Here is an 18,489-nt window from a genome sequence, read left to right as displayed (position 1 = left end):
ATTCTCCTGGAGTCTCACACAGAACGAGTCTCACGATTCCAGTGGTCTCATTTCATAGCTGCATTTTCTTCTCTCTGCCTAGGTGACAGGACGACCTCACTAATCAAGAGAGATAGCCTGAGCTCTGCAGGAACCTTGAACCCAAGCAGCCAGTGCCTTCTGTGAGTACAAGCTGTCCTTGCTCAACGTGGAAGTAGTTGAGAGCTGAAGCCAGACCACGCCTTAATTCCCTTAGCTTCCTCTTCTGCAGATTAAACAGTCCCAGTTCCTTCAGCCACTCCTCCTAAGGCTTGTTATCCAGACCCCTCACCAGCTTTGTGGCCCTTCTCTGGACTCACTCTCTCACAAGGGGTGTCCTGGGGAACACCACTTGTGCCCGGCCGTCCACCGGCTGGGTTTAACTCTGTTCCCCACCGCTCTTGGGGCCCAGCCATCCATCCTGTTCTGCTGTCCAGCAGTCCCTTTGAAAAACAATCCATCTGAAAAAAGAAGTAGCAGAGAAGGAAAGTTGAAGCTGCAAGGATTGCAGTCCCCTCAGTTCTGGTTGTAGCCAGGTGGGGGTTGGTCTCTTCTCCCAGGCAAGCAGCACCAGAACAAGAGGACACAGTCTCAAGCTGTGCCAGGGGAGGTTTAGGCTGAATGTTAGGAAGTGGTTTACAGCTTGGCCAAAGACTCTTCTGATCCCTGTCTTCTGGTCGTGACCAGCAGCGTGCACGGGTGGCCAAGAAGGCCACTGGCAACCTGGCCAATATCAGGAACAGTGTGGCCAGCAGGAGCAGGGAGGTCATTCTGCCCCTGCACTTGGCACTGGTTAGGGCACACCTTGAGTCCCGTGTCCAGTTCTGGGCCCCTCCGTTTAAGCAAGACGTTGAGTTGCTGGAAGGAGTCCGGAGAAGGGCAACAAAGCTGGGGAGGGGTTTGGAGCACAGGCCTGTGAGGAGAGGCTGAGGGAGCTGGGGTTGCTTAGCCTGGAGAAGAGGAGGCTCAGGGGAGACCTTCTTGCTCTCTGCAACTCCCTGAAGGGAGGTTGTAGCCAGGTGGGGGTTGGTCTCTTCTTCCAGGCAAGCAGCACCAGAACAAGAGGACACAGTCTCAAGCTGTGGCAGGGGAGGTTTAGGCTAGAGGTTAGGAAGAGGTTCTGCACAGAGAGAGTGATTGCCCATTGGAATGGGCTGCCCAGGGAGGTGGTGGAGTCACCATCTTTGGAGGTGTTCAGGAGGAGACTGGATAGGGTGCTTGGTTGCATGGTTCAGTTGATTAGGTGGTGTTGGATGATAGGTTGGACACGATGATCTTGAAGGTCTCTTCCAACCTGGTCCGGTCCATTCCATTCCATCACCATCTAATCAACTAAACCATGGCACTGAGTGCCTCATCCAGTCTCTTTCTAAACACTTCCAGTGATGGTGACTCCACCACCTCCCTGGGCAGCACATTCCAAAGGCCAATCTCTCTTTCAACCTGCTCTATTCTATTCTATGAAGACCTTCTTCCTAACATCCAGGTTTAATTGGTGAGAGCAACAGACTTGGTTGCTGCCACCCGCTGCTAAGGGGTCTGAGTGGCCCCCAAATGGGGTTTGGAGGCAGGTAAAGGTTTCTTTTGGCATGTGAAGGGGTTTTGTGGGCATCTAGAAGGGGTGTGGAGCCCCCTGAAAGGGTCTGGGATAGTGTCAGGGGGTTCTGGGCTGGTCTACCAGCGGGTCTGGGGACATTAGAAGCGTCTGGGGGTACCTAAAACAGATCTGGGCGTATCAGATGGGGGGTTTGGGTGCATCCAAAGGGGTTTTGTGGGCATCTAAGTTGGGGAGTCTGGGGGGGTCCTGAAGGAGTTGGGGGGTTCTCCTCAAGCTATGAGCAGACACACAGACAGTTGTTAACGGACTTTCTTTGATCATTCCAGGACTGGTGTGCTGGGACTGGCAGGATCTTCCTGAGCTGTCCACGTACAGTTTCTGTCGACACTCTTCAGCTCGTACATCCGGTTTGCTGACAGAGGGTGTGGGGTTTGTGGGGCCCGGCAGCGAGACTTTTCCAAAGAGGAGCTCTTCAGGGCAGCTCCAAGGTTAGGTTTGGATTCTCCTGGAGTCTCACACAGAACGAGTCTCACGATTCCAGTGGTCTCATTTCATAGCTGCATTTTCTTCTCTCTGCCTAGGTGACAGGACGACCTCACTAATCAAGAGAGATAGCCTGAGCTCTGCAGGAACCTTGAACCCAAGCAGCCAGTGCCTTCTGTGAGTACAAGCTGTCCTTGCTCAACGTGGAAGTAGTTGAGAGCTGAAGCCAGACCATACCTTAATTCCCTCAGCTTCCTCTTCTGCAGATTAAACAGTCCCAGTTCCTTCAGCCACTCCTCATAAGGCTTGTTATCCAGACCCCTCACCAGCTTTGTGGCCCTTCTCTGGACTCACTCTCTCACAAGGGGTGTCCTGGGGAACACCACTTGTGCCCGGCCGGCCACCGGCTGGGTTTAACTCTGTTCCCCACCGCTCTTGGGGCCCAGCCATCCATCCTGTTCTGCTGTCCAGCAGTCCCTTTGAAAAAAAATCCATCTGAAAAAAGAAGTAGCAGAGAAGGAAAGCTGAAGCTGCAAGGATTGCAGTCCCCTCAGTTCTGGTTGTAGCCAGGTGGGGGTTGGTCTCTTCTCCCAGGCAAGCAGCACCAGAACAAGAGGACACAGTCTCAAGCTGTGCCAGGGGAGGTTTAGGCTGGATGTTAGGAAGAAGGTCTTCATAGAATAGAATAGAGCAGGTTGAAAGAGAGATTGGCCTTTGGAATGTGCTGCTCAGGGAGGTGGTGCCCAGGGAGTCACCATCACTGGAAGTGTTTAGAAAGAGACTGGATGAGGCACTCAGTGCCGTGGTTTAGTTGATTAGATGGTGTTGGAATGGAATGGAACGGAATAGAATAGAATAGACCAGACCGAGTTGGAAGAGACCTTCAAGATCATCGTGTCCAACCTATCATCCAACACCACCTAATCAACTAAACCAAGCAACCAGGCACCCTATCCAGTCTCCTCCTGAACACCTCCAAAGATGGTGACTCCACCACCACCCTGGGCAGCCCATTCCAATGGGCCATCACTCTCTCCGTGCAGAACCTCTTCCTAACCTCTAGCCTAAACCTCCCCTGGTGCAGCCTGAGACTGTGTCCTCTTGCTGGGCCTGGTGATGATCAAAGTTCTTTTCCAAGCTGCTTACTCCTGTTTGGTTTTATTCTCCTGCATGAATTGTCAGTTCAAAGCACTCGAGAGAAATGGTGTGATGGCTGTGCTGCCAAGCATCAGACTGGGGACCGAAAGACAACCTCCTGTGGATCGATGTACCGGGATATTCCAGGAACCTCTGTGCTGCCACAGACCTGGACTTAAACTCGTTCCAGATGCCGCGGTGTGTTCCACATGACAATCGCACTCGGCACGTGAAGAGTGGCCAAGAGACTTCCCTTGTTTCCTTTGTGGAAGGCTTTTGTGTGTCCCCCGGCCCCGGGGGCCGTGTTCCTCTCGGGCAGGCTGCGGACGAGGCTGCCCTCGGCAGCAGGCGTGCCGCAAGCGGAGCGGCGAAGCTGTGTTCCTGGCAGTTCTCTCTCCGCCTGGATCAGGACGAAGGTGCCGGCCGACAAGGACTTGCCCTGACACAGGGCCAGAGAGCTGAGAGCACCAAAGGGTTTAATTGGTGAGAGCAACAGACTTGGTTGCTGCCACCCGCTGCTAAGTGGCCCCCACATGGGGTTTGGAGGCAGGTAAAGGTTTCTTTTGGCGTGTGAAGGGGTTTTGTGGGCATCTAGAAGGGGTGTGGAGCCCCCTGAAAGGGTCTGGGATAGTGTCAGGGGGTTCTGGGCTGGTCCACCAGCGGGTCTGGGGACATTGGAAGCATCTGGGGGTACCTAAAGTGGAGCTGGGTGTTTCAGATGGGGGGTTTGGGTGCAACCAAAGGGGTTTTGTGGGCATCTAAGTTGGAGAATCTGTGGGGGTCCTGAAGGAGTTGGGGGGTTCTCAGTGAGGTTTTGGAGTCTCTATGGAGTCCCTGTTGTATCTTGGGTCTGCTGTGGGATTGGTAGTGACTGGGTGCTCCGGTTTTGGTGGCTCCAGGGCAGCAGGTACCCACAGGGCTGTGCCTTGCTTTATGTTCCCCAGCTGTGGGCCAAGCAGGAGCCCCAGGGGAAGGGAATTTCAGCATGTGGCGGGTGATAGTGGAGGCGACTTCCTGACAAAATGGCTTTGGGGGTTTGGTTAGGTCTTGTTTTTATGGTTGACTCACTCTTGCTTTCTTTCCTTTTTTTTCAGGGAGCTTAACTGCTTTGCCTGAGGACCAGTTGCAGATTTGTATTCGGCCTCAGCCACAAGCCCTGACACGGAGCGGGGTGCTTTGGTGTCAGAATGTGGAGCTGTTGGAAACCAAATTGCTCACTGAAAAAAAGAAAAGGAATAATTTGTCATAAAAAAATCCCCACAGTTCCTGTAAGCTTTCGAGTTCCTACTTAATAATATAAAGCAGTTTGTGGTTTGGTTGGTTTGGTTTTTTTCTTGTTGTGCTGCAAAGATTTTGATAGGAATTTCTAGGTATTAACTACAGCCAGAGCAAGCCTCTACTTGCCCTGGGAACGCAGTGAAAACCTTTTGGGAATTGGTTCTGCTCTGTTACTCCTCAAGCTATGAGCAGACACACAGGCAGTTGTTAACAGAGTTTCTTTGTGCATTCCAGGTCCGGTGTGTTCAGACCGGCAGGATCTTCCTGGGCCATCCGATTACGGTTTCCGTTGACACTTTTCAGCCCTTACATCCGGTTTGCCGACAGAGGACGTTGGTTTGTGGGCCCTGGCAGCGACAGTTTTCCAAAGAGGAGCTCTAAGGCCAGCTGCAAGGTTAGGTTTGGATTCTCCTGGGGTGCCTGTGCTTGAAAGCCCCCCAGAGGCCGTGCAGAGTGGTGCTCGCAGTAGCTCTGTGCAAGTCTGCCATGGGCTCAGGAGGCCAGTATCTAGAGAGAGGGAAGGACAGAGACACTTCTAAGACAGTTTTAAAGAAATAATTATGAGAAGAGGCAAATTAATTCTGGGGACTCATGTGATATATCTGTTCAAGAGAAAAAAAAATGAAGGAGGTTTCTGACCATAACCAGGCTGACAAAGCACAGTAATGTGGTTTCCTATGGGATTCAACTCCTCCTGCATTGCACAGGACACTTCAACAGCTGTCCTGACAAGCTCTAAGTAATGAACTTAATCCACCCTGTGCGAGCAATGGGGCAAAAGATTACAAAATCCATGTATGCAGTTGAGATGTGTTACGTTGGGACGCCCAGGATACAGCTCATCAAGCTCTCCTAGTGTTTAGACGCAAGATGGAAGAAGGAAGGGGGAAGACAGAGCAGAAGGTCTATTTAAATATGAAACTCCTAGGCTGAAAGAAAAGAAAAACATTTTAAAGAGCACTCAGTGAGACTCTGTCACCAGCATAGCTAATCACAGAATCACTGAGTGTTAGGGGTTGGAAGGGACCCCAAAATAGCATCCGGTCCAACCCCTGTGCCAGTGCAGGATCACCTGGGGCGGGTTTTGAATGTCTCCAGAGACTCCACTAACTCTCTGGGCAGCCTGCTCCAGGGCTCTGGCACACACAGTGAAAAGGTTTTCCCTTCTGTTCCTGTGGAACTTCCTCCTTTTATTCGTCGGACGCAGCGAAGCCGCTGGGTCGTGTTGCTGCGGCAAGGTGACCCACCCTGTAGTTCAGGGCCTGGGTCTGTGCCTTCATGGCAGCCTGTTCCCTTGGCACCCTGTCAGCTTAACAGCCCTGTGCTCGGGGCCTGTGTGACGAGTTGTGGAGCCCTCCATCCCCCTTCTGTCCCCAGCAGCAGCCCAAGGTCCCTGTAAGCAGGGCTGGGGAGGCTGCTTTAGGCAGCTAACAGGAACCAACCTTGCCTGGCCCTTAGGGGGCTGAGGTCAGTCCCTGGGCTCCCGAAGAGGTGGTGTTGCGCTGCTGCCAGGAGGGCCGGCCCGTAGGTGGGGCACGGGCCAGAGCCTGTGGCTCTCTGTGGGGCTTTTTGGGAGTGCTGCTGAGGCCTCACTCTGTCCTGTTGGCATCCTTTGTCAGGGTAGCCAGATCCTAGGCCTGATGTCTATCGTTAGCTCAATCGCAGAATTTGCTCGTCTGCTGTTCCTGTCCGTAAATTTTTGCCAGTGCTTCTGTAATAAAAAGGTTTTTATTTCTCCTGTAACTTGCAAGCTGGTGACCTCCTTAGGAGCACCACTGTGTTGTTCACAAAGTTCTTTGCTGTTGCAAAGCTGGGAGAAGTGTGAGGTTCAGCTGATGAAGTTTCTCTCTTTAGGAGTGTCTGCTCAGCCGTCCTCTTCCTGGATCTCGGAGCTTTGTCTCTCCCTGTTTGCGGTGCCCCGACAAGGACTTGTGCCGACACATCCTCGGGAAGCTGAAACCACCAAAGGGTTTAATGGGTGAGAGCAAAGCTCAGCTGTGTGCTGAAGCTGCAAACCTTGCCCAGAAGGCTGTCCCCGGCTCGGGGTGATAAAAAGAACAGGAGCGTAGCCGCTCGGCTGTCTTTCCTTCTGTGATGCCACAGGGGGGTGGGCGAGGATACAGCAGAGGAGCAGTGAGGGAGGGGTGAGGGCAGCCTCCCACAAAGGCTGCTTGCAGACCTGAAATGCCAAATGTTTGAAATGCCAGGACGTTCTTGGAGGGGAGGGAAAGCCCCGGGCAAGTGTAAGAGTGAGTGTGAGGTGTTCCAGCAGAGGAACAGCGGTGCTGCTTATTGAGAGATTGCAGAAGGGCAGTGATTTGTGTGCAGAAAGGCCTTGACGTGACCCCCCTCTGTTCTGTAGAAAGGCTTCTAGAGGAGAAAAGCACATCCTGAGCAGAGCCACGGGGGGGTGTGGGGTGTGGTTTGAAGCAGAAATAGCAACTGTCTCTCAATTAAAACAGTGGATTGTCTTTCGTGTGTGTGTGTGGTGTGCTGTTTTTTCATTGACTGGAAAAAGCTCTGCAGGGAGACCAGCTGATCTGCTCCCGAGGCACAGCAGCACCGGACCTGCTGAGCGCTGGGGGCCTGTTAAGGAGGGTCTGCTGTCATCTGAAGTGGGCTTGGGGGTATGAAAGGGGAATTTGGGGGCATGTGAAGGGTTCTGGGAGCATCTAGAGGTGTCTGGGGACCTCTGGAGGGGCTCCTGGGTCATGTCTGGAGGGTCAGGGAGGAGTGGGGGGGTCTGTGCCTCAGTGTGGTTTCGGGGTCTCTGTGTCAGGTCCCCACAGCGTGTGGGTTGCTGTGTGGCACTGCTGGAGTCTCGGTGTCCCTAGCGCCGCTGACTCTTCTGCTCACTGCTCCCACCTTGTGGGCACGGCCAGGTACTGCTTGCTGTCGCCTGCTGCCAAGGGTGTGAGTGGCCTCTGCAGGGAGGCGCAGAGAGGTATTCTGGGGCGTCTAGAGGGGCTTTGTGGGCATCGAGAGGTGTCTGGCGGCCTCTGGAGGGTCTCCGGGGGGGTCTCTGGAGGGTCCTGAAGCAGCTGAGGGGGCGGGGAGTGGTGGTGCTGTGTTAGAGGTCTCGGGGGGGTTCCAGGGTTTGGGGTCCCGCAGGATTGGGGTGGTCTCACCCCGGTATTGGGTGTCCTGCAGTCCCAGGGTCCCCCAGCCACATCTCCCCCGGCATCTCAAGGCGAGCTGCGAGCACCTCAAGGGCCTTAGAGGGTGAGAAAGGAGGGCTGGGGGCATGTAGACGGAAGTGAGGGCACCAAGACGGCACCGTCCTCCCCGTGACAGCGCCTGCCCTTCCCAAGATGGCGCCGCCCTACCCGTGACAGCGCCTGCCCTTCCCAAGATGGCGTCGATCTCCCCGTGACAGCGCCTGCCCTTTCCAAGATGGCGTCGCCCTCCCCGTGACAGCGCCTGCCCTTCCCAAGATGGCGCCGCCCTCGCCCCGTCGGCTCCGACCTAGCCAGCGTAATCCTCGTCCCCTCTGCTTTCTCCGCTCCGCATCAGCTCAGTGTGGACTCTGCTGCTCTCTGGAGTTGCTCTGTGCCTGCTGCAGGACTCTGCTATGGGTTTGAGGGTGGGCGGCAGCGAGGGGGGGGCCGAGAAACACCAGCGGCGGGGGGGGGGGGGGGTGGGTGTCGATTTGCCGCGGTCGGGAGCAGTCTACTCCCAGTTCACGAGCTGTTCTCCTGTCTCTCCCAGCTCTTGCAGGCTGACCCCAATGCCCTCAGACTCGCCCAGCGATCCCAGGGTGAACCCGGCAGCACCCAGACTCGCCCAGCGATCGTCACGTGATTAGGGGCCGCGCAAAGGAGGGGCGGGGAGCAGAGAAAGCGGCGGCGGCGCCCAGCCTCCAGCCACGCCCGCTGGAACATGCTTTCCAATTAGTACGCTACCTCTTAGGTTTCCAACCTGGGTATTCAAAGAACGCCGAGGAAAGTGGGGGCAGGTGCTTTTGCCAGGCAGCCTCCAATGAGCAGGCCCGGGGCAACGAGGAGGTGGCAGCAGCCAGCACATGCAGGCATTTCCTGGGGCTCAGTGAATGTTTAGAGCTCAGGGGCTCAGCCTGTGCTTCCGCTTCCTTTTCTTCAGCACAGGAGTTCGGTTTGGCTGTCCAGAGCCTTGCTCTGCACCCGAATGCCGTACCGAGCGTGAGGGAAAGATGAAGCAACACCCACGTAGGCACCCAGGGAAAAAGCGGAGGTTGTCTTAGGAGCCGGTTTGAGACAAAATTCACCCAACTCCTTCTGCGGTGGTGTACGGGAAAGAGTCGGTAGGGGAAGCCGCAGGACAGCCTGCAGCAAAGCTCAGGACTTGTTCCCTCGCCTCTGCCTTCTGCACGTCTCCTCGTCGGCCGCCTGTGAGCGAGACGCTTCACCAGCTGGCTTGTTTGAAATCAGCAAAGTTATGGCATGGAAGTTATCTGGTAGGAGTCGTTGCTAAACAGATGCAGTTGAAGCTTTGTATCTTCCGTTCTCTCTACTAGTTATTCTAATCTTGCCCTGTTGGTTTAGCCCATCAGTTTTCATGTTCTCTTCATCTATTAGTAGCAGAAGAAAGGGCCCCTTGATTCCAGTATTTCTTGCTGTAGTTCAGAGGTAGAGTTGGCTTTCCCTCTGACCTTTTATACTTTTACTTTGTGTTAAGTGGAACCCAAAACTGAATAGGATACTTTGTGTAAAGCTTGAGCAGCCCTTAACTTTCCAATTATTATACCGCATGCACTACTGCTTTGCAACATTCACAGGACTGTGGTGGTGTCAGATAGTTCACTTGCATTTAGTTCCTCAGGGCCCAGGCCTTCCTTTGGGCTGATGGTCTTGGCCAAAGCTGCAATGTTCAGTCCTTGCTGTGAAAGGCAGGAGGTGCTGGCTGGGCAGTTTGCTTTATTTTGTGCCTTTTTGGGGGCGACTCAAAGGGAGTGGGGGGATTGTGGGTGGGCTGGTTCTGCCACGTGGGGCAGGGGGCTGCTGCAGCAGAGGAGCAGGTGAGCGAGGGCTGGGGGCCCCCCCCCTAAAGTGCTGAAAATTCTCCGAGGGGACCACACTATCTTTAAAAGTGTAAGTACTGGGGTGAGGCGAGGCGGAGGCAAACCTCTGGTTTGCAGCTGGAGAGGGAGGGCTTGGAGTGACTGGTGCGTAAGAAAGCTTTGGAAACGACCCCTGTCTGCCCTCTCTGCTTCTAAAAGGCTTTTAGCATTGGAAAATAAAAGCCAGGTGGGGGCCCGGCTGCTGCCCACGCCCAGGGAGGTGCTCAGTGCTGCCACCCGGTGTGTAACGGCCGGCAGTGCAGCCGTGCCGCGGCGTGTGCCGCCCCGGGGGAGCTCAATGTTGCCATCCGGTGTGTAACGGCCGGCAGTGCTGGCGGAACGAACGTTTTTCTGACAGCTCTTGGAGGAACGTTTCTGTACAGGTGTTCCCCAGGGCTCCTCAGCTGCTCAGAACTCAACGTGTTGTCTTGGAGGGGAATAAAACCCATGGAACGCTGAGCGTGAGGTCACAACGCAGGCACCGCCCCCCCCAGCGTGGCACCGCCCCCCCCAGCGTGGCACCGCCCCCCCAGCGTGGCACCGCCCCCCCCAGCGTGGCACCGCCCCCCCCAGCGTGGCACCGCCCCCCCAGCGTGGCACCGCCCCCCCAGCGTGGCACCGCCCCCCCAGCGTGGCACCGCCCCCCCAGCGTGGCACCGCCCCCCCCAGCGTGGCACCGCCCCCCCCCAGCGTGGCACCGCACCCCCCCAGCGTGGCACCGCACCCCCCCAGCGTGGCACCGCCCCCCCCCAGCGTGGCACCGCCCCCCCCCAGCGTGGCACCGCCCCCCCCAGCGTGGCACCGCCCCCCCCCAGCGTGGCACCGCCCCCCCCAGCGTGGCACCGCCCCCCCCAGCGTGGCACCGCCCCCCCCCAGCGTGGCACCGCCCCCCCCCAGCGTGGCACCGCCCCCCCCAGCGTGGCACCGCCCCCCCCAGCGTGGCACCGCCCCCCCCCAGCGTGGCACCGCCCCCCCCAGCGTGGCACCGCCCCCCCCAGCGTGGCACCGCCCCCCCCAGCGTGGCACCGCCCCCCCCAGCGTGGCACCGCCCCCCCCAGCGTTGCACCGCCCCCCCAGCGTGGCACCGCCCCCCCAGCGTGGCACCGCCCCCCCAGCGTGGCACCGCCCCCCCAGCGTGGCACCGCCCCCCCCAGCGTGGCACCGCCCCCCCCAGCGTGGCACCGCCCCCCCCAGCGTGGCACCGCCCCCCCCAGCGTGGCACCGCCCTCAATAACATGGCGCCAGATGCTTTAAAGTGGCTCAGTGCAGGGTTGTGGCTGGTAGAGGTTGGAGCTCTTCTGCTGTGTCCCAGGTCAGTGCCAGTCTCTGCTGCTTTGGGGGGTTTCTCTATAGCAGCCGCTGGAGCTGCGCGGGGCTTGGGGGGGTGGCCACCGGCGGGGCAGCGCGGGGCTTTTGGGGGGGAGAGGGGGGCGTGTCCGGGCTTGGCCGGCGGGGCTCTGCGGGGGTGGCGGCTGCTGCCTCAACCGTACCCAGAGGCCCCGTGGGAGCTCAATGCTGCCACCCTGTGTGTAATGGCCGGCAGTGCAGCCGTGCCGCGGCGTGTGCCGCCCTGGGGGAGCTAATTTCTGCAGCCTAACTGCGCTGAATGCTCGAAAATTCTTAGGGGAAGAGCGGAGGGCGGAGAGCTTGACTCGAGCGTCGCTATGGATCCGGCGCCTGCGCCCTAGCCCGGCTCTGCTCGCGCCAGGGGGGCAGCGTTCCGGTGGTCGCTATGGATACGGCGCCTGCGCCGCAGCGGGTCCGGTCCCGGTGTCGCTGCCGGCCCGGGACTCCCAGGTGTGTTCCTTCCGGCGTCTGAAGGTGGTCTGGGGCCATCGGCAGGGCTTTTGGGGGTGACGGAGGAGGTCTTGGGGACACCTAAAAGGGTCTGGGGATACGTAAAGTTCTCGTGGGGCCATCGGAAAGGGTCAAGGGTCGTGGGGAGGCAGCTGGGCACCTCCGACGGACCCTTTGGGAGGTCTCTGCAGGCTCCCGTGGGAGCTGGGGGTGTCTCGGGGTGGGTTTGGGTTTGGGTTTGTGCTGCAAACAGCGTTGATAATGACTTAGAGAAAGACACACAAGAGACTCAGTAAGTCTCTTGTATCGTGCTTCTATTCTGGCGCCTGACACAGGTAGGATCATTTCAAAAGAGCTGTGTGTCTTCAGAGAGGTTTGGGCAAACTTTTATACAAAAAGTTATCTGTCTATAATGACAGAGGTCCAGATGCTGCCTATCTATACAAAGCTTATCTCTCTAAAAGAGCAGAAGTACACATATCATGCAGGTGTCCTTTGTCTTATCCAAAAGAGCATCTTGTCCAAGACTAACAGAAGTGAATCACTGACAAATCCTGTTATTCCTTCTCTATCCAAAGGCTGTCTGCCAACCCCTCTCCCCCTCCCTGCGTCCCAGCATTTCAGCTAACAAGCGGAAAATTCTTATCAACTCTGTGGTTCTGTTAATGAGACTTTTCTGTTCATCAGTTCCCCCCTTTCTCACAGCCAACAGTATATTCCTATACTATATTTTCTTAAGGCAAACTTTGGACCCAGGCTTTCTGAGCTATCTTTCCCATGCTGACACTTGTGGAAGTTACTCTCAGATGTAGTCACCCAGTCTGATGCCCCCCAAGTCCAATTCATTGAGGCTTCCCCAAATAAAGGGGTCCTCATTTGGCCTCGAGGAAGTTCAGTGCATATCCAACAGTTAGAGAGATTAGTTTGCAAAGCCAATTCTTGCCTAACGTGTAAGTACATATTGACTTCCCATCCCTCAATTTCCTTGCTGTGCTGCAAAGATTTTGATAGGAATTTCTAGGTATTAACTACAGCCAGGGCAATCCTTCAAGTGCCCTAGGAACGCAGTGAAAACCTTTTGGGAATTGTTCCTGCTCTGGTACTCCTCAAGCTATGAGGAGCTCTTCAGGGCAGCTCCAAGGTTAGGTTTGGATTCTCCTGGAGTCTCACACAGAACGAGTCTCACGATTCCAGTGGTCTAATTTCATAGCTGCATTTTCTTCTCTCTGCCTAGGTGACAGGACGACCTCACTAATCAAGAGAGATAGCCTGAGCTCTGCAGGAACCTTGAACCCAAGCAGCCAGTGCCTTCTGTGAGTACAAGCTGTCCTTGCTCAACGTGGAAGTAGTTGAGAGCTGAAGCCAGACCACGCCTTAATTCCCTTAGCTTCCTCTTCTGCAGATTAAACAGTCCCAGTTCCTTCAGCCACTCCTCCTAAGGCTTGTTATCCAGACCCCTCACCAGCTTTGTGGCCCTTCTCTGGACTCACTCTCTCACAAGGGGTGTCCTGGGGAACACCACTTGTGCCCGGCCGGCCACCGGCTGGGTTTAACTCTGTTCCCCACCGCTCTTGGGGCCCAGCCATCCATCCTGTTCTGCTGTCCAGCAGTCCCTTTGAAAAAAAATCCATCTGAAAAAAGAAGTAGCAGAGAAGGAAAGTTGAAGCTGCAAGGATTGCAGTCCCCTCAGTTCTGGTTGTAGCCAGGTGGGGGTTGGTCTCTTCTCCCAGGCAAGCAGCACCAGAACAAGAGGACACAGTCTCAAGCTGTGCCAGGGGAGGTTTAGGCTGGATGTTAGGAAGTGGTTTACAGCTTGGCCAAAGACTCTTCTGATCCCTGTCTTCTGGTCGTGTCGGGTGCCAAGAAGGCCACTGGCAACCTGGCCAATATCAGGAACAGTGTGGCCAGCAGGAGCAGGGAGGTCATTCTGCCCCTGCACTTGGCACTGGTTAGGGCACACCTTGAGTCCCGTGTCCAGTTCTGGGCCCCTCCGTTTAAGCAAGACGTTGAGTTGCTGGAAGGAGTCCGGAGAAGGGCAACAAAGCTGGGGAGGGGTTTGGAGCACAGGCCTGTGAGGAGAGGCTGAGGGAGCTGGGGTTGCTTAGCCTGGAGAAGAGGAGGCTCAGGGGAGACCTTCTTGCTCTCTGCAACTCCCTGAAGGGAGGTTGTAGCCAGGTGGGGGTTGGTCTCTTCTTCCAGGCAAGCAGCACCAGAACAAGAGGACACAGTCTCAAGCTGTGGCAGGGGAGGTTTAGGCTAGAGGTTAGGAAGAGGTTCTGCACAGAGAAAGTGATTGCCCATTGGAGTGGGCTGCCCAGGGAGGTGGTGGAGTCACCATCTTTGGAGGTGTTCAGGAGGAGACTGGATAGGGTGCTTGGTTGCATGGTTTAGTTGATTAGGTGGTGTTGGATGATAGGTTGGACACGATGATCTTGAAGGTCTCTTCCAACCTGGTCCGGTCCATTCCATTCCATCACCATCTAATCAACTAAACCATGGCACTGAGTGCCTCATCCAGTCTCTTTCTAAACACTTCCAGTGATGGTGACTCCACCACCTCCCTGGGCAGCACATTCCAAAGGCCAATCTCTCTTTCATCCTGCTCTATTCTAGTCTGTGAAGATCTTCTTCCTAACATCCAGGTTTAATTGGTGAGAGCAACAGACTTGGTTGCTGCCACCCGCTGCTAAGGGGTCTGAGTGGCCCCCAAATGGGGTTTGGAGGCAGGTAAAGGTTTCTTTTGGCATGTGAAGGGGTTTTGTGGGCATCTAGAAGGGGTGTGGAGCCCCCTGAAAGGGTCTGGGATAGTGTCAGGGGGTTCTGGGCTGGTCCACCAGCGGGTCTGGGGACATTAGAAGCGTCTGGGGGTACCTAAAACGGAGCTGGGCGTATCAGATGGGGGGTTTGGGTGACTCCAAAGGGGTTTTGTGGGCATCTAAGTTGGGGAGTCTGGGGGGGTCCTGAAGGAGTTGGGGGGTTCTCAGTGAGGTTTTGGAGTCTCTATGGAGTGCCTGGAGTCTCCTGGAGTGCCTGTGCTTGAAACCCCCCCCAAAGGCCGTGCAGAGTGGTGCTCACAGTAGCTCTGCAAGTCTGCCATGGGCTCAGGAGGCTGTGGAGCGGTTAAACCTTTTCTTTTGCTCAAGCACAATCTTTCTGAATTCTTGGATTTTTTTTTTTTCCCAGGGTGATGTGAAACTGTCTGATTTTGGGCTAAGCACAGCTGTTCAGAAGTCTCAGAGACCTGAGCTCTACAGGAACTTCGCACACAAACCCCCAAGTGCTTTCTGTGAGTACAAGCTGTCCTTGTCCAGCATGGAGGTAGTTGAGAGCTGAAGCCAGACCACGCCATAATTCCCTCAGCTTCCTCTTCTGAAAAAAGAAGTAGCAGAGAAGGAAAGCTGAAGCTGCAAAGACTGCAGTCCCCTCAGTTCTGGTGGTACCCTCTGTGAGATCCTAAGCCACCTGAACTGAGCCGGTCAGGCAGCCAAGCTAGTGCAGCAGTGTCTTCTGGAGAGTTGATAGGAGCCAGTTCTGTGGGGTTTGTTGAAGGGAGTGGCCAGTCGTTCTACATGAACAATTGTCTTAGTGCTAGCAAGCAGGAGGCTCTGAAGTGTGGTACTTTGAGAGCTCCATTCATACTTGCCCTTCAGGAGGAGCCAGCTCTTTCATTGAAGGATCTTCCTGAGGTGTCCAAGTACAATTTCTGTTGACACTTTTCAGCTCTTACATCCAGGTTGCTGACAGAGGATGTTGGTTTGTGGGCCCTGGCAGCGACAGTTTTCCAAAGAGGAGCTCTAAGGCCAGCTGCAAGGTTAGGTTTGGATTCTCCTGGGGTGCCTGTTGTTCACAAAGTTCTTTGCTGTTGCAAAGCTGGGAGAAGTGTGAGGTTCAGCTGATGAAGTTTCTCTCTTTAGGAGTGTCTGCTCAGCCGTCCTCTTCCTGGATCTCGGAGCTTTGTCTCTCCCTGTTTGCGGTGCCCCGACAAGGACTTGTGCCGACACATCCTCGGGAAGCTGAAACCACCAAAGGGTTTAATGGGTTTGAGACAAAATTCACCCAACACCTTCTGCGGTGGTGTACGGGAAAGAGTCGGTAGGGGAAGCCGCAGGACAGCCTGCAGCAAAGCTCAGGACTTGTTCCCTCGCCTCTGCCTTCTGCACGTCTCCTCGTCGGCCGCCTGTGAGCGAGACGCTTCACCAGCTGGCTTGTTTGAAATCAGCAAAGTTATGGCATGGAAGTTATCTGGTAGGAGTCGTTGCTAAACAGATGCAGTTGAAGCTTTGTATCTTCCGTTCTCTCTACTAGTTATTCTAATCTTGCCCTGTTGGTTTAGCCCATCAGTTTTCATGTTCTCTTCATCTATTAGTAGCAGAAGAAAGGGCCCCTTGATTCCAGTATTTCTTGCTGTAGTTCAGAGGTAGAGTTGGAGTTGGCTTTCCCTCTGACCTTTTATACTTTTACTTTGTGTTAAGTGGAACCCAAAACTGAATAGGATACTTTGTGTAAAGCTTGAGCAGCCCTTAACTTTCGAATTATTATACTGCATGCACTACTGCTTTGCAACATTCACAGGACTGTGGTGGTGTCAGACGGTTCACTTGCATTTAGCTCCTCAGGGGCCAGGCCTTCCTTTGGGCTGATAGTCTTGGCCAAAGCTGCAATGTTCAGTCCTTGCTGTGAAAGGCAGGAGGTTCATCAGGAGGTTTCCTTTCTGAGGAGGTTCCCCTCAGAAAGGAAACTGGTGACATGGTCACAAGTGATGAGGAAAAGGCTGAGGTGCTTAATAACTTCTTTACCTCAGTCTTCACTGCAAGGGCCTCTAGCCACACTCCTGATGTTATGGAAGTCAAAGCCAGGGACGGGGAGGAAGAACTGCCCATTGTAAGTGCAGATCAGGTTCGTGATCACCTGAAGAACCTGAAAGTGTTCAAGTCCATGGGACCCGACGGGATACACCCACGGGTGCTGAGAGAACTGGCAGAGGAGGTTGCTAAACCCCTCTCTATTATATTTCAAAAGTCATGGCAGTCTGGGGCAGTCCCCACAGACTGGAAAAGGGGAAACATTGCCCCCATCTTCAAAAAGGGCAAGAAGGAGTAACCAGGGAACTCCAGGCCAGTCAGTCTCACCTCTGTGCCCGGAAAGATCATGGAGCAGATCCTCCTGGAGTCACTACTCGCTCAAAAGAATAGTGAAGAGGTGATTGGGAACAGTCAGCATGGCTTTGCCAAGGGCAAATCCTGCCTGACCAACCTGGTGGCCTTCTATGAGCAGGTGACAAAATTAATAGCTGAGGGGCGAGCAACTGATGTCGTTTACCTGGACCTGAGCAAAGCCTTCGACACTGTCCCGCACCACATCCTGGTCTCCAGGCTGGTGACACATGGGTGTGATGGGTGACCACTGGATGGATAAGGAACTGGCTTGATGGCCGCAGCCAAAGAGTGGCTGTCAATGGCTCCATGTCCCAGGGGAGGCCAGGGACAAGCAGAGTCCCTCAGGGATCACTCCTGGAACCAGGCTTGTTCAACATCTCTGTGGGTGCCATGGACAGTGGCATTGAGTGCACCCTCAGCAAGTTTGCTGATGACACCAAGCTGTGTGGTGCAGCAGACACGCTGGAGGGAAGGGAGGCCATCCAGAGGGACCTTGACAGGCTGGAGAGGTGGGCACAAGCCAACCTCATGAAGTTCAATAAGAGCAAGTGCAGGGTCCTGCATCTGGGTCGAGGCAATCCCAGGCACAAATCCAGGCTGGGCAGTGACTGGCTGGAAAGTAGCCCTGAGGAGAGAGACTTGGGGGTGCTGGTGGACAAAAAGCTCAACATGAGCTCTCAATGTGCACTTGCAGCCCGCAAGGCCAATCAGATCCTGGGCTGCATCAGGAGAAGTGTGGCTAGCAGGTCGAGGGAGGTGATCCTCCCCCTCTGCTCAGCCCTGGTGAGACCCCACCTGGAGTACTGTGTCCAGTTCTGGAGCCCCTATGACAAGAGGGATGTGGAGGTGCTGGAACGTGTCCAGAGAAGGGCCACGAGGATGATCAGAGGGCTGGAGCACCTCTCCTATGAGGGCAGACTGAAGGAGTTGGGGCTGTTCAGTCTGCAGAAGAGAGGGCTCCGAGGTGACCTAATTGTGGCCTTCCAGTATCTGAAAGGGGCCTACAGGAAGGCTGGGGAAGTTTGCTTTATTTTGTGCCTTTTTGGGGGTGAATCAAAGGGAGTGGGGGGATTGTGGGTGGGCTGGTTCTGCCACGTGGGGCAGGGGGCTGCTGCAGCAGAGGAGCAGGTGAGCGAGGGCTGGGGGCCCCCCCCTAAAGTGCTGAAAATTCTCCGAGGGGACCACACTATCTTTAAAAGTGTAAGTACTGGGGTGAGGCGAGGCGGAGGCAAACCTCTGGTTTGCAGCTGGAGAGGGAGGGCTTGGAGTGACTGGTGCGTAAGAAAGCTTTGGAAACGACCCCTGTCTGCCCTCTCTGCTTCTAAAAGGCTTTTAGCATTGGAAAATAAAAGCCAGGTGGGGGCCCGGCTGCTGCCCACGCCCAGGGAGGTGCTCAGTGCTGCCACCCGGTGTGTAACGGCCGGCAGTGCAGCCGTGCCGCGGCGTGTGCCGCCCCGTGGGAGCTCAATGCTGCCACCCTGTGTGTAAGGGCCGGCAGTGCAGCCGTGCCGCGGCGTGTGCCGCCCCGGGGGAGCTCAATGTTGCCATCCGGTGTGTAACGGCCGGCAGTGCTGGCGGAACGAACGTTTTTCTGACAGCTCTTGGAGGAACGTTTCTGTACAGGTGTTCCCCAGGGCTCCTCAGCTGCTCAGAACTCAACGTGTTGTCTTGGAGGGGAATAAAACCCATGGAACGCTGAGCGTGAGGTCACAACGCAGGCACCGCCCCCCCCAGCGTGGCGCCGCCCCCCCCAGCGTGGCGCCGCCCCCCCCAGCGTGGCGCCGCCCCCCCCAGCGTGGCGCCGCCCCCCCAGCGTGGCGCCGCCCCCCCCAGCGTGGCGCCGCCCCCCCCCAGCGTGGCGCCGCCCCCCCCCAGCGTGGCGCCGCCCCCCCCAGCGTGGCGCCGCCCCCCCCAGCGTGGCGCCGCCCCCCCCAGCGTGGCGCCGCCCCCCCCAGCGTGGCGCCGCCCCCCCCAGCGTGGCGCCGCCCCCCCCAGCGTGGCGCCGCCCCCCCCAGCGTGGCGCCGCC

General features: G+C 56.1%; 1 long non-coding RNA gene across 1 annotated transcript; it reads left to right on the top strand.

Annotated features, from left to right (window-relative positions):
• The first annotated feature begins 4,293 nt into the window (after positions 1–4,293).
• Positions 4,294–6,924, top strand: LOC137452366 (uncharacterized). The gene is made up of 3 exons (XR_010990048.1): positions 4,294–4,464; positions 4,709–4,868; positions 6,329–6,924. It is a non-coding gene; the product is annotated as an uncharacterized lncRNA (long non-coding RNA).
• The last annotated feature ends 11,565 nt before the right edge of the window (positions 6,925–18,489 follow it).

This window comes from Melanerpes formicivorus, unplaced genomic scaffold (assembly GCF_026170545.1).
Source record: "Melanerpes formicivorus ecotype bairdi unplaced genomic scaffold, bMelFor1.0.p_v2 SCAF_52, whole genome shotgun sequence".
NCBI classification, from domain to species: domain Eukaryota; kingdom Metazoa; phylum Chordata; class Aves; order Piciformes; family Picidae; genus Melanerpes; species Melanerpes formicivorus.
This window is presented reverse-complemented; position numbering and strand designations above follow the sequence as displayed.